A 14,753-nucleotide genomic window follows, 5' to 3' on the forward strand; every position below is an offset into this window, starting at 1 on the left:
ACTTTATTATTTATATTTAGCATCATCCCCCTCAAACCCGGCTGTCTATGTCCTTCAAAACATATCTGCCACCCCACCCGTTTTGGTCATGCCCCTCCAGCTGAGAAGCACTGCTGTACACCATCTCTCCTCTGATAATCTCAGACCTGTATGTCAGATCACCTTTGTAATCCAGCCATCATGGAAACTCAAAAGGGAAGAGAGGGTGAATACCTAGTACTTAGCCAGTCTCTTATCTTCATTTACCCTTCTCTCTCTCTCTCTCTCTCTCTCTCTCTCTCTCTCTCTCTCTCTCTCACACACACACACACACACACACTCTCTCCTTTTTTTTAATCTTTGCTGTTTTTCATAGAGTATTGCTGCTTCTCAAAAGACAGAAAACAGACAATTTGGAGCACAGAGAACGTTGATAGTGCTGTGAAGTGCCCCCTCGAGGAGGTGCATGCACACACGCGCATTGGAGAGTTGTTCATTTATTCCTTGCTCAGATGAGAGCAGTAATTCTTGCCTTCAGTGTTTTGTGGCTCAAACACACGATGCTCTCACATATATACAGACACACATACACACACACACACAAGCATATTCGTCCTGTTTTCACAGTTTTTCACATACATATAAATACACTGAAACATAATTGATTTAGAGCTTGTTTAAAGAGAACACTTTTGCTTTTTTAGGCCTTAAGTCCTCATTGCTCAGCTTTTCAACTCGACACTAATGTAGACTGAAATACACACTGTCAGAAGTGCGTGTGATGCTTTAGGTGCGTATATTGTTTCTTTTTTTCAAACGCTAGAATATACAGTGACAGACCTTGATAGGTGTTTTGTTGGTAAATCGTTCTCCTTGGTTTAATGAGCTTGTTTTCTATTCCGACCCAATTGTCAGTTCGCCTCTACGTTTTCTCTGTCATTCTCTGCCTCTAATGCATTGACAAAGAGAGGCTTTTTTTCCTCCTCAAATCAACCGTTTCCTGAATCAAAGCCTGAGAACTTCAGCTGTATGCCACAGCAGCCCTCTTCTGCCACACTTCCTCTGTCTTCCTGCCTGTAGCTTGGCGGCTTCCTCCTCAGCAGGGGGAAAGGTAAATCATGTGAGGAGAAGGACTGGGGAAGGGTAGCTGACTGTGACACGTACCTGTCAGCAGGTACTCAAAATAATTGGTAAATGACTGTAGCGGGATGGAGAGGGCTCTCTCTTCCCCTCCTCCATTTGATAAATATTTGAAGTTGCCAGGCGGTCGTAGAGCGCAGCGCGGAGAGTGGGAATATCACAGACGTAACGGGGATGGGCGTATTGAAATGTGCGGGGATAGAAAGAGGGAAAAACTACAAGTATAGAGTAATACGTTTTGAAAGTTAAAAGCTAATCTGCTGGGACTCGATTTTGTAACCTAGCGAAGCAGACCTGCATTTATACCTGCATTAACTCAATTACATAGAGAGTGTAGGCTTATATTAGATCGGCTATACGCACACACTCGCACGGGCTTCAGTTGGCAGCCCTCTGCCACTCACAAACATTAAATGTGAAAAATGCATAATTCTTCATAATTTTGAAACAATGCCATGGAAAGTTCAGTCCAATAATTACTCGGTGGACAAATGTGCTTTAACATTGGGAAATCTTCGCTCCCTGCCAATTTTAGGAGCGACATTGGGCTCTGTTTGTCTGATAATGAACAGTATTCATTTTCATCATGTTCCTTCACCTCTCCTCAACTCTCTTTACACCATAGTCAATTAAAGCCCTCAGGGCCCTTCTGTGCATAAAGGGATATATAACTCTTTTGACATTTGGCTGCGGACATATTAGGCACACCCAGAGCACATTTAGAGCGAATTGCCTTTATAGCGCATTTAAAAGGCACTATTCCGGCCACAGCCAAAGAGGACGACTGATGATTGGTCTGAGAGCCTACCTTCATTTTACGAGATGAGGTGAGGGCATTGCACTGGCATGTCGGACAGAAGAATAAATGGGGATTCAGATCAGGTAAATGTTTTTTTGGAGCTTCATTGGTTCAATATTTTGGCATCCCTCCAATCTGAAGCCAAGGCTTTTCGGGTTATGGCAGGCACAACGTTTTCGAAGATTGTTTTTCAAAGACAGCTGGGTAATGGCAGCTTTGAGACAACCAACATGAATACCAATCCTGGCCAAAGGACTTTGGATAGCGAAGGATCCCTTCGGTGTAGAGGAAGCTTGCTAGGCTAAAACGAAGGAGTGGGTACATGAGGCCATGGAGGCACGTCCGTAGCCTTTTCCGCTCTGCCGATGGTGACTAGGGGACTTAGATAGGACGTTTGGGTAATGAGGCGTGAGGAGCACGTCCTATCCTCACACGCCTAGCGAGTGCTCCTCCAGGGCTGTCTGGAGCAGACTTGCAGGGTCATGCATGGCGCTCGTTGGCATAAAACAGCTAGAGGTGTGAAACTCTTCCCCTGGGCCCTTACCCTCTCTGCCCTATAATGCTGAGTCAACTGAGCGACAGAGCAGCCTGCTCTGATCCATGGCTTTGGGTCTGAATCATTGTTCTAGCTTTGGAAAGTTTCCTGTGAACAGACGTTAACTGTTAAGGAGTAGCCATGCGGTGCTGTTGAGTCAATTGGCTTGAGTTACAACATGTTAAGGTGTTTTAATACCCTCTTTGACTATTAATAATACAACCGTCATTTTATGTGGTAGATATAGACCTGTGGTTGTAAAGTAAACTCACTTGTTTCACTGTGTCGAAGCTCAGAAATCATCCCCATTCGCCCAAAGTCAGAATTCTGGTGTCATCAGAAATAGCCCAGTCCTTCAATATTCGCCTCTGCCATCTTCTGTAACAAATAAATGTCCTGATACAGCAGCTCTCCTCAGGACATTTCCATTGACATACGAGAATCAGGGAGAAATTTTGCATCGCTTGCATTCCAAATGAGCCACAGTAAGTGTTTTATGTGGACATTATTATCCCGATATGGCTCTCAATGCATGTAAAAAGGAATGACCCCACCATCGTGATTTATTCATTCCTGTCTAGGATATATGCATAGGCTCAGAAAATCCTCGATTCTGTTCAGAATGAAAGCGGATATATAATTCATGAAAGCTAATGCATTGTTTCTGTTGCTTCATCTCGTGGCTCTTTTTTCCCCCTCTCTGCCAGCCTATTCTCTGGCAAAAGGTTGGCAATAATATCAGTATTGAAATGAGAAGTTTGAAAGACGCACCGCTTCCTTTTTATGTGTGTGTAAACTGATTTGAATCACACATTGGGGGCTTACTGAGCGGAGCTTTAAATGTTAAATGGGGGTTGAAGTCTGCCTGAACTAATTTGTAGAGCTTTGCACCATGTTGACATTTAAATGTGATAAGAATAGAAAACTGTATGCCGACCTATTTTGAAGATGCTTTCGGAATACATTCACATCAGCCGCGGTCTATAATTAATAAAAAAAAAAAGACAGGATATACCCCCTCCTCCAACCTTTTTTTTGCTCCAGATTTGATTATAATACAACCCTTACAAGGCACAGAACGACAGAAAAAATAAAGAGGGACTAAAATATGAGCATGGAGGGAATTAAGAGGGAAGTGGATAGCACACACCTGGGTTTGGAGGAGGGGTAGAGATTGCATCGGCTGGCTGCTGTGCTATCACATTACCACGATCCAGCCCCTGTGTTTGTGAGAGTGAGCGGGGAGGAGAGGGACCTCGCCAAATCAGCATGCAAATAACGCCACATTGTTAACTTAATCAGATGCAGGAGAGAAAATATGGAGAGAGGAAGGGAGGGAGGGAGAGAGGGAAGGAAAGATTGAGGGGAGGGGGCTGCACAAACAAGAGTCAGGGTCTTCTGAAATGGCGGAGAGTGAAAGATTAAACCTTTCTACCGATGGGGATGATGTTTGCAGGGTGCTGGTGTCAGGTCCCGCAGGGGTTAAGGGTGCACATTTATGTGTCTGTTTCTGTTTGGGTGTGTGTGTGTGTGTGTGTTAAGCAGAAGGCAGATATGACTGAGGTATCTTGTCGGAGATATATTAAGTGTTTAAGACAGGAAGAGCTCAGTGATTGGCTTGCATCATATCCAATCGAGTGACAGAGACCCGCTGGTCTGTCTGTTTTAGGCAACCCAGTGTAACAGGTGTCACATGGTTACTAGGGCTATTTATCAATAGGGTTTTTTTTTTTCAGTTTAATTAAATTCTGATTCAAAAGCGCTCAATTTGAATTGATTTGATTCAATTTGATTCATTTGGGTATAGTTCAGCTGCAATGTCAATTTTGCTTACAAATGAAAAAAAAAAAAAAAATGCAGCCATTGCTGTAAATTATGCAGGAAAACTCGATACTTTTATGAAAATATAGATTTAAAAAATTAAAAACAGGACCCACACTGTGCAGTTTTTATTTTTTTATTTTTTTATTTTTTATTTAACATATTATAATCAACACAGCCTAAAAAGTAAACTTTACATTTTTTTTTTGTTGTTGTTGTTGTTGTTGTTGTTGTTAAAAATCATTATAACATTTATAACTCCTATCCACTTAATGTATAAACTGGCATTAAAGAAAAAGTTTAGAAAATATGGCTGGGTTTCCCCACAGCCTCTTTTTATTATTGAAGGATGAATTTCATTAATATGTTTTGTTTCTCATAGTGTCAGAACATTTATGTCTATTTTAATGTAAACAAGCCTTTTAAACACACTATAAAAAGCGCCCATCTCTTCACCCAGCTGCTGTCTAGCTTCTGACAGCCAAATTGCGCATAGAGGTCACGACCTTCCCGGCAATATTCATACGGAGATCAGCGCATGAGGCGTGCTGGCGAGCAATGGTAACACATACAACATGTTAACATGGCAGCTCGAACCAAACCATAACAGATGAAGGGAGGAATATGTGTAATCCCTCCCCACGCGTTAGAACGAAAGAGCCACGTACCCACCTCGCATCTCACGGGACCGGGAGATACCGGGAGGTCGTTTTTCACTAAAACAGCCTTTGCTTTATGAACTTATCTTCCCTTTCTCTCCGTTTGCTTACTGTGGGTCACCGTGGCAGCCCCCCGCCTCCCCTCCCTCAAGGTCACAGAGGGCAGGTAGGAGGATAAGAATGTGTCGAGCAGACCAGGGGAAGAAGTACGAGGGACTGAGTGAGGAGACGTGTGGAATCCGCTGTGCTGGCCAACCCAGACCTCTCTGAAACTGTGCCTCTGTTTGTTCCCTATCAGTTAAACTCTGATGCTCAAATACCACAGGTGGAGGGCCTAACAGTGGCAGGCTATGATTTCCAGGTCAAATGGGCTTGGCTTTGACCCTGATGTCATTTGACCCTATGCACTTGGACCACACTGTAAAACCGAATAAGTTGGCAACCCCCCCCCCCCCCCCCAAAAAAAACAAAAAAATTGAGGTATTCAGTTACGTCAAAATTTTTAAGTTAAGAAATTTAAAGTTTAAGTAAGCAGAACTGGCATATTTTTTATTTAGTACAGATTTTAATTGATGTTAATTTGAAATATTTGAGTAAGCTAATTCATACATTTAAATTAAAATTACAGTGTAATCAGAACTTAAATATTTTTAGTAGTGGAAACTCGGCTAGCTTTAACTAGCCAATTCAGTAAATGCTAACTTTCTACTTGGTAACACAATGTTTTAATATCATTAGCATAGCATATCAATTGCTGAAAGAGTAGAGCAACTTTACCTGTTCTCAAACCAATCTCATTCTCCACTCGTCACCATGATGGTAACCCTCCAAAACAAAAAAACATAAGAGAAACTCTAAAGAAAAAGAATGTTCTAAATACTCATAATAGTTAATTTGATTAAACTAATTTGTTTAATTTAAGTTCAAACCAATTAATTATTTTGAGCATTAGGGTTTATAGTATTTGTTACCTTGTTATCAGGCTTTGATTAGTGCTACTATAGTGGATTGTTTAAATGTAGGAAACGTGATGGTTTTGCCTCTTTTTTTTTAATAAATGCTCTAGAACACCAGATCTCAAACTGCCTCATCACAACCAAACAAAAATCTATTACAAGATTAATATATATTTAATTTTTAAAGATTTTTAAAGTGTTTACACGTTTTGTTACATAATATTTTGAAACATCGGAGCAATCGCAGTGCGGACAGCGCTCCGGCATATAGCGCAACTATAGTGCTTCAGGCAACCCCGAGTTTGAGTCCCGACTCATGGTCTTTTCCTGGTCCCATGGTCTCTTCTTATATAATAATAATAATAATAATAGTAGTGGGGGGTCGCGAGTTCTTGTCAATGTTATTTTATAGCTTGCTTGCTCAAATGTTTGAGAACCATTGCTTTAGAAAAGAACAGCTATGTAAAGGTGAAATAATTATTGTTTACAAACAGGTTTCCCGAACACTTCTCCATCTGTGATTGATCAGAAACACAAATAGTCACACCGAAAATGATCCTATTGGTTGACTCAATGTTGCTATATCATGCTGGTCATGAAGGTTAAAAAAAACTCAACAGCAATGTTTTGATAGTGCCACAGTATTTACACTTCAACCTACAAATGGTCTACTTATAGCTGGCTCTGCATATTTTTATTATTTATTTATTCATTTATTCATAGCATTGAAAAAAAAAATGCACACTTGATCTTTAAGTTCTGCTCACTGTGTTATCCTAAATGGGTCCTTGAAACATCAAGTAGAAAATATTAATTTGTATGGAAAAAATATCAGTTAAGCTATACAGGCTGAGCAATACCTGCTTATTTTTGTTGCTTTTTTGCATAAAAAGAAACTGTGAATGTAGCTCTTTTGTTGCATGAATCATAAACCGTTTTTAAATATAAACAAAAGCCTTTGAGGTTTGACCATCTCTGCTTTGGTCATTTAATCATAGTTGTATGACAGCGTATCTCTCTCTCTCTCTCTCTCTCTCTCTCTCTCTCTCTCGCTCTCTCTCTCTCTCTCTCTCTCTCTCTCGCTCTCTCGCTCTCTCGCTCTCTCTCGCTCTCTTGCTCTCTCTCTCTCTCTCTCTGATCCTGCTGGGATCTGTGGCCTCACCATTTCCGATAAAGCCTGATAAATAAACATGTGCCCTGATCTCCCTGAGGTCCTCCACCCTCTCTCCAGAGTCCACCCATTCCACACACACTTCCTCTCCTCACAATTAGCCCACAATAAAACACACTTTTCTCTTAATAAAGAGAAGCTTTTAACATACACTCACTCTCCACAGTCTTCCTCTTCTGCTTAGCAGTGATGAGCGACCATGAAGGGAAGAAACACAGCTTTAGTAGGCCTATCTCGTCTTACCATTCACAGACAAACAATAGAGCAGCAGACAAAAAAACCCCAAATAAAACGAAGTAAAATAAGAAAATATACTTGTAACATATACAAAGACTCATGAGCATTTCCAGTCAACTCTGACTTCCTGATGGCTTTGATAAGATTAGTGGCTTTCTTAAACAGGATGTGAGAAGGCTGCTTTTTAAAAACATGCTTTATGGACAGAGAATGCTTGTATAACTATGCCTCCACGTGGGCTTTCTCACAAAAGTGAAACTTTCTCTCAGTTTAGCTCGGGAGTTTATCAAAGTGACAGAATAAAGAAGATTTAACATCAGCCATATTAAAAAGACATGCAGCGGTTCAATATTTAAAAAGCCCATTTACCACGACAGAAGTGCTTTTTCATTCAAGAGCATATGGCTACGGTACCTGTTTATAGTCTTATCGTCGTTCTTTCTGTGTGTAGGGGGGAAACGGAAAGACAAAAAAAAGAAGATATTTTCAAAAGACATTGAAGAATCATTCAATTAACAGCGGCATGATGTAAAATAATTACTTGACTTGCCTCCCTTAATGAGTATCTCTAATTAGCCATACATTTGTTTTGTGAAAACTCCAAACTACAGGCTGCGGTTGTGAAGAGCTGGTAAGTATGTTGAAGTAGCGGCAGATTTTTCTCTCCTGTACTGTCTGTCTTACATTAAGCGGCTTGGAGGCACGATTTGGGGCCGATGTATGCACACATGCAACATTAAACACTCAGGAACATTGAGTCACATCTCTCTCTCCTTTTCTCTTTTCTCCGTTTTTTCCTCTTTTATTTTAATTAGCCATGCAACAATTAAAAGATTCACAAACTAAATTGAACCTTGTCTCCCTCTCCTCTCGACTCGATTTCAGCACCTGTCAAAACAACACCCCTTGTTGGAGTCATTATGCAAAATTCATACGCACAAAACCAGCATGTGCGAGAAGAAAACAGCAATTATTTCTGATATTCACTTATTTGGGGGTTACATTGACATTTAAGTTTTCTACAAAGGTAATCTTTTTTTGCCGCAGCTGAGAGGTAGAGAGAGTGTTGAGAGAAAACAGACTGTCACCTTCAGACAGTCAATTAATTGATTGTGATACAGCTTCATATCATATTTAGTCAGGTCAGATCTTTGGTGTCCTTAAAGGAAGGACTGAAAAATGTATTTTTTTTTGTCCACACAATTAAAGGCAATATGCTTTAGTGTAGCATACCCCTTTGACTTTTTTATGGACAAAAATAGTTCAAAATATATTTTGTGTTTCACAGAAAGTCGTACATGTTTGGAACGACATGAGGGTGAGTGAATGATGGTAGAATCTTCATTTTTGGCTGAACTATCTCTTTGAAAGTCCAGAGCTTGATACAGCAGTGGCAGTTTTGGTGGATGGATGTAGCGCTCTTTCCTGACAATAGAGGTCTGATCTGATTTTGTTTATTTAATGATTTCTGGTAGTATCTGGCAGAATTGTCCTGCTGTCCTGAGCTGGAGGAAAGATGATGTAAGGCTTGGATGACGGCCCTTTTGCCCATCGCCACACTGTGTTCATTGTTTTTCGGCTTTTCTGTGCCGATGTGTAGTCATGCGTGATGGCTGGTTCGACCACGACTCGCTCAGCTTTACCACTAAGACACATCCCTGTGTTTCTAATGGGATTGCCAAAGGCTTCAATTATTTTCACTTTTTAGTGACTGCCACCTCATGCACAATTGATTTTTCTCCATAGTTGTGGGTAGAAACCACAAGGGAAAGTTTTAGAGATGAATTGTCACACGTTGACCTTTAGTGCAGTATGTTTTATGCTACTTTAGCCTTCAGTGCTGGTCACTTGACTTGGTTCCTTTCTTTCTTTGTGAGTGAGGTGAACAGTGTAGCGCTTTTCTTTGTAACAATCTCAATCTTTATGCAGAGACCCCCTCTATCCCACCTCTACAATTTAACAAATGCTCAGTTATCCATCTTTTTTCCCTTCTCACAGTCTGAGATCTACAGGCAGGAGGCTTGACACGCTGTGACTACCATTGTACCTCTCTCACACACGCATACATGCACACACAGAGCACATCTGCTGGTCTTCAGGATAATGCTGCAAATGTTTAACATAAAGGGAGGCTTTGAGCTTCAGGCCGGCTCTGGATGATGATGATGATGAGGATGCAGCAGGCCAGGACAATGAACTGTGGGAATTCTTTGGTCTCCCACTGATCTTCCCTCCCCTGGCATCCCAACCAGCCTGTCAGACATACAGGATAAAAGGAGCAGCATTTTTCTCCCTGCTCATCCTTTCGTGGGCTCATACTGATCTCTAGAGATGAGCTGAAAGCTGAACTACCTGTTGAAATGTTCTCTTAAGATGCTCTCAATGACATACTGTGCGAGACACACCGACAGAGACTGAGAGAGTTTTGCGGGTTGAGCTAACAGAAGGTAGAACTGTGTAGAGAGGAAGGTGACACAAGACATGTGTATTTGTAACTGTAACAATTCGTCTGTGGTGGTGTCGCAACCCATGAACTAGGTATAATTAGGTCACTTACTGTCTTACCACAAATAAGAAAACAACCTGCATCATGCAGCGAGCTGTTTGCTGGATGAGAACGAGTTTGCCTTTCAGGCTGCATGCGTTTCTTCTGTTTGATTCAGTTTCGGTCTTGTGCTGGGAACCTTTGCTTAATGCCTCATTACAGCCACTAATAATCCAGTTCAGTCAAAGAGCATCGAGAGGAAGAAAAACAAGCCACGTTTTATTGGATTAATTAGAACTATTCTGAAGACCACCTGCAACAGACTAAACACCAGCAGAGAAGGAGAGAGAGAAGGACAGATCGGACCTCGCTGATAAGCGTGCAATGATTTTAACTATCGCTATCGGTTTATGATTTTGTTATTGTACGTTTCTGGCCATATTCCCATAACTGCATAACATGCAGTGCCGTTTCCATCCATTAAATATGCAACATATGGCAGCCATTTTCAAACACCAAACAGTTCATTCCCTTTTGCTTTATACGGGGGCCGCTAATGATTGAGAGGAAATAAAACTGACTTTTGCACTTTCTGTAAATAATGATTGATTTATCAATAACGATGACCTCTTTCATAATTAATTAATCAGCTACTGCATAGTAATTAGTCAATGGATTTTGGTCAATAAAGCTTCATAATAACAGAGCAGCTAATGGCCTTGCGATCTATATTTTTATTTTCATTTCAACTCGCAAATACTTTGACTTCGGTTTGTTTTACTTTTCAATGGATTTTTCCCTAGAAACTACAGTTTTCTGTAAATGTACACATTCTTTACCCAAGCATGGATGCAGAAGGACACCAAAATGATGTTATATAAAGACGCAAAGCCCGAAAGGGCCAGATCTGCTCGGGGTTATTTGATTTAGGGCTTGAACATGCTGTGTAATCTAGAACATTTAAGGATTAGATGGGTTTTATGTCCTCTCTGAGGTTAGCTGTACACTTAAAAACTCTTTGTTCAGAGCCCCTTCAAGGCTGAAGTTTACTTGTGTGTTAGTGAGTTTGTGTGTATTTATGTGTGTTTTAAACGGAACCTTGATTCTGCCCTCCGTGTTGATTTGTGAGAGGCCACTAGAGGATCAGCTCAAGGACGTGAACGCGCACAGGTATCTCAAGTTTAATGTAATATTTTGTCGCTACAGTGGCCTTAATTTAGCCGCGTTCTCCTTGACGTCCCAAAAAAAAAGCGCCTGGCCCTCCAGAAAGCAATCTAAATGCCAGATAATGCAACACATATTCATGCACTTTGCAAAGCTTACTGCAGGCTTTATCAAAAACCACAATCAGTTCAAATATCTTAGAAATACCTTTGTTAAACATCAGTGCATCACACTTGCCACTTGCATTACACTTGCCACAAAGTGCACTGGTTTCTACTAGTAGATCCTGCTATATGCTTATACAGTTATTTGACATGATGTTAAGACAGAAATCAAACATTGTGTTCCCTGGTGTTAACAACAATGGCCCTGCTTGACAAAGCAAAGATAAGAAGAGAAGGACAGCAGTCTGATGGTGGCATTTGCACCCTCTAATTAAGATGTGGTTTGCAGAGCTTGCAAGAGTGAACAGAATGTGATGTAAAGTGAGGTAAAGATAAGACATAAATCCGGTTGTTTTGCCATGTTGCTTGAAAGGCTCAGTATTAACCACAGACTGTAAAGCTGCATGCCACTGGGCCCTGTGTGACAGTGCACTAAAGGAAGTCTCAGTGGCTTTTCAAGAGACACGGCGGCGGTGCACGCGTTAATTAGAGCACGCTGCTGTTGTTACGCTACGTGTGACAGGTAGTATCAGGCCACTGAGACTCCATCGTTTCGTCTAGCTCCTGGCTAACCCAACTGCCCCAGCCCTAAGAAAGAGAGAGAGGAAGAGGAGGGGGGAGAGGGAGACGGGGGTCTGGGACAAGAAGCCACCACCGTGTTTGCTGTCAGGCCTACATGCTGTGGGCCACGACTCAATGGCACTGATCCAAATAGGTGAGGCATTAGCATTTCTAACAGAGGAAAGATTGGCAGTGAAACTTTGCAGGGCATCCTACAAATGCAGATAACGGAGACAAGCATCGCTGAAGAAATATTTAAAAGCAGAATGCTGAAACCTTAAATGTGCTGTAGATTTATGAAATGGGGTGTTTTAAATTTACTCCTAGGTATAGTTGTAAATGATAAATCGCATGGAAATTTGAACAACCGAGTTATGCGTAACATTTTTTTATCTTTTTTTCCTTAATTAAAATAACAGTGTATGCTATTTTTGACAAAATGCCCTCCAAATGTGCTTGCTGCTCTGCAGATTTGGTTTTGGAGGCATTTTCAGATTTGCATTAAGCATGCCGATGTTTAAGAGCAGATGTATTTAGATTTTAATGACTTTGTTTCGTTTGAGATAAGGCTTTTGGCTTGGAGTTTCTGCTAATTATACTGTGGAAAATATGCACTTTACTGATAATTGTTCCGTAGTGATGCCTCCCTTAAAGTATTCCCAGTATCAAATTTATTTATTAATGTATTCATTTCTTTATTTATTTATAGATGCTCTCTAAAATATTGCAGACTGTGTGTGTTATTGTTTGCGGGTGTATGTGTGTCAGGCGTCTACGTTCACATATGAATTTAATACTTTGTCTGCCTCTGCAGAAGTGAGTGTTTGTGTGTGTGTGTGTGTGTGTGTGTGTGACACCTCTTTAACCATATGAAATGTCCTTTTTAATCAGAAAAAAAAAATGAAATGACTTGGGAGCAAGGAAGGCATATTAATGCACTTAATTTGCATATAGTCGGAAGGCGAGGCTATGTTCAAAAACAAACTGGATTCGTCAGTTCATTTCACATTGTTCCTTTGTCTATCTGCCTTTGTTATATGGTAAAGATAAAGAAGGAAATCAAATTGAAGAAAAGGGCAAGCAGTTATCTCTCCAAATGAGCAACTGCTCATCATGCCTCGTTTAAATCATAGATTTCTATTGCAGAAGGCATGCTAGCCACATTCAAAAAGGGCCTCGTCTGATATCTGCCAGGATTTGCTGCGACGTCGACAAAAGCAATTTGAACAACTCGCTACCCAAAGAAACTCCAAAGTCATGAGGCGTCGCTCTAAACCCAAACATCACCCAGCATTTTTAGGCCTTTGTCTGAAGACCGTTGCTTTAATTAGATGGCGAACCGTCCGTGATTTATATTTGTCTTGCATTTACTCCTGTATTAGTTTTTGCTGAATATCAAAAATCCTCACAGAACTGCTTAGCCATGTATAATTTTCAGCGCACGTGCTTACACGCGTGAGTGTGTTTATAACACACCCAGTCTTTAAATACATAATACACCTACAGTGTATTGTTCACATCCAGATTCCAGCATTTTTGTCTTTTAAATTCCTCGGAGTTATAGCTCTGGACAAAAGAGGAATGGCATTCAGCAGCAGCCCACAGTGTGTTTAGCAGCGACTGGAAGTGGCCTCAGTGTTTTTATTCATGTTGGAGAGATAAGACTGCAACCGACATGGCGTAGGAAGAGCAAATAGCTAAAGAACAGGCGGCCCTTATTAGAGTTCTTATGAGAGCATCAGCAAATATGTGCTCCAAGCCCACTGCCTTCAACTGCAGACTGTGTGTGTGTGCTGGTTTGATAGTCGTTGTGTATTTGTCTCCGCAAGTGCACTTTTTTTCTTTCCTTTTTTATTTTTTGTACCAGACCTATACAGTAGGTTCATCGTTGTCTGCATTGCTGCTGCTTGTCAACAAAAAAAATCAGTTGTTCGTTTCCCTGTGCAGTGGGTCATGTGAAGAAAAAAAAAAACTGCACAGGAGCTGTCATACTGCCATGAGGAAAAGTGAAATATAATGTGTCAGCAGCCCATAGACTGAAGGTGCTGAGTCATTAGGTAGTCCCTCTCTAATAAGTAAACTGGGTCAATCTGCACCATTTAAAAGGTTTATTAATGACCAAAGGGTGTGGGTTCCCCGGCCCAGAACACTTTACCCTTCCTGAGGCACTGAGTGTGTGAGAAAGACAAACCAGCATGTGTTTCCAAATAATGCATAGAAATTCTGGATGTAGTTTCCTGAATACTTGCTCTTGCCATTGTCTTTGTTTAAATGACCACAGTGCATTTATTTCACATTCATAATCATGTGTTAAAGCGCATAGCCACTGTTGCCAGGCAGCATACTAATCAGCTTAATGAGATATTATACAATATTTTGTTGACCAAAGCAAAACTCACTTTATTGTTTCTGAAGCTTGACCCTGTCAGTTGCAGGGGAATGCAGCAACATCATTATCCTTCCTTAAGATGGTGAATAGCATGCTAAATAAGCACTAGCCATCAAGATGACAACAGGCACTGCTCATGTATTGTTTTTAGTCTGACGGTTCATTGGGCCACACTGTGGCCATTTTAAATAACTGGGAAGCCTCTGATACTTTGGGAACCCTTTCAATAACGCCAACTGTTGTTTTCTTCTCATCGGAAGCCATACGAGAGTGAGAGAACAGAGAGAGGGAAAAAAAAGAAGGTGAACACAGAATGATTTGCATCAAACGTAATGTGCCTCTTAATGGAAAATTACGCCAAGACAAGTGTCGCAGCAGTGAGATAAGGGCTTGTGTTTACTGGAGTAACCCCTTGGTTTTAAGTGCTATTGTTAATATCATAATTGTAGTATTGCGGCAGCTTCATGACAATACCATTGCTCCGTTTCATTAAGGCGTGTAATTGGAGGGATTCTGATAGGATGGGACCAAGTAGCTTAATTATGCGGCGCCTTGCCGTGTTTACTGGGTAATTATTGCCTCCAAAATTGTGTTACTGTTTGAGAAAAAGTTCTGAGAGTTGCAGCTTCTCTCCCCAAGTGTGAGAGTACATGTAGTACTTCATAAATCAGAGGGAGATGAACTCACTCTTTT

At 40.9% G+C, this 14,753-nt stretch overlaps 1 protein-coding gene across 7 annotated transcripts in view; it reads left to right on the forward strand.

The window, feature by feature from the left end:
• The window catches only part of znf536 (zinc finger protein 536), a 192,638-nt gene that overhangs the window by 72,342 nt on the left and 105,543 nt on the right, over nucleotides 1-14,753 (forward strand). The window contains exon 1 of one of the 7 annotated variants that reach the window (XM_084108543.1): nucleotides 11,534-11,825. The exons of the other annotated variants lie outside the window; for them this stretch is intronic. The gene's annotated coding sequence lies outside the window, so the exon portion shown is untranslated. Of the gene's footprint in view, nucleotides 1-11,533; nucleotides 11,826-14,753 lie in introns of those variants that run through there. 7 annotated transcript variants of the gene reach the window in all.

The sequence above is a fragment of the Abramis brama genome (assembly GCF_963993115.1).
Source record: "Abramis brama genome assembly, chromosome: 3".
Lineage (NCBI taxonomy): Eukaryota > Metazoa > Chordata > Actinopteri > Cypriniformes > Leuciscidae > Abramis > Abramis brama.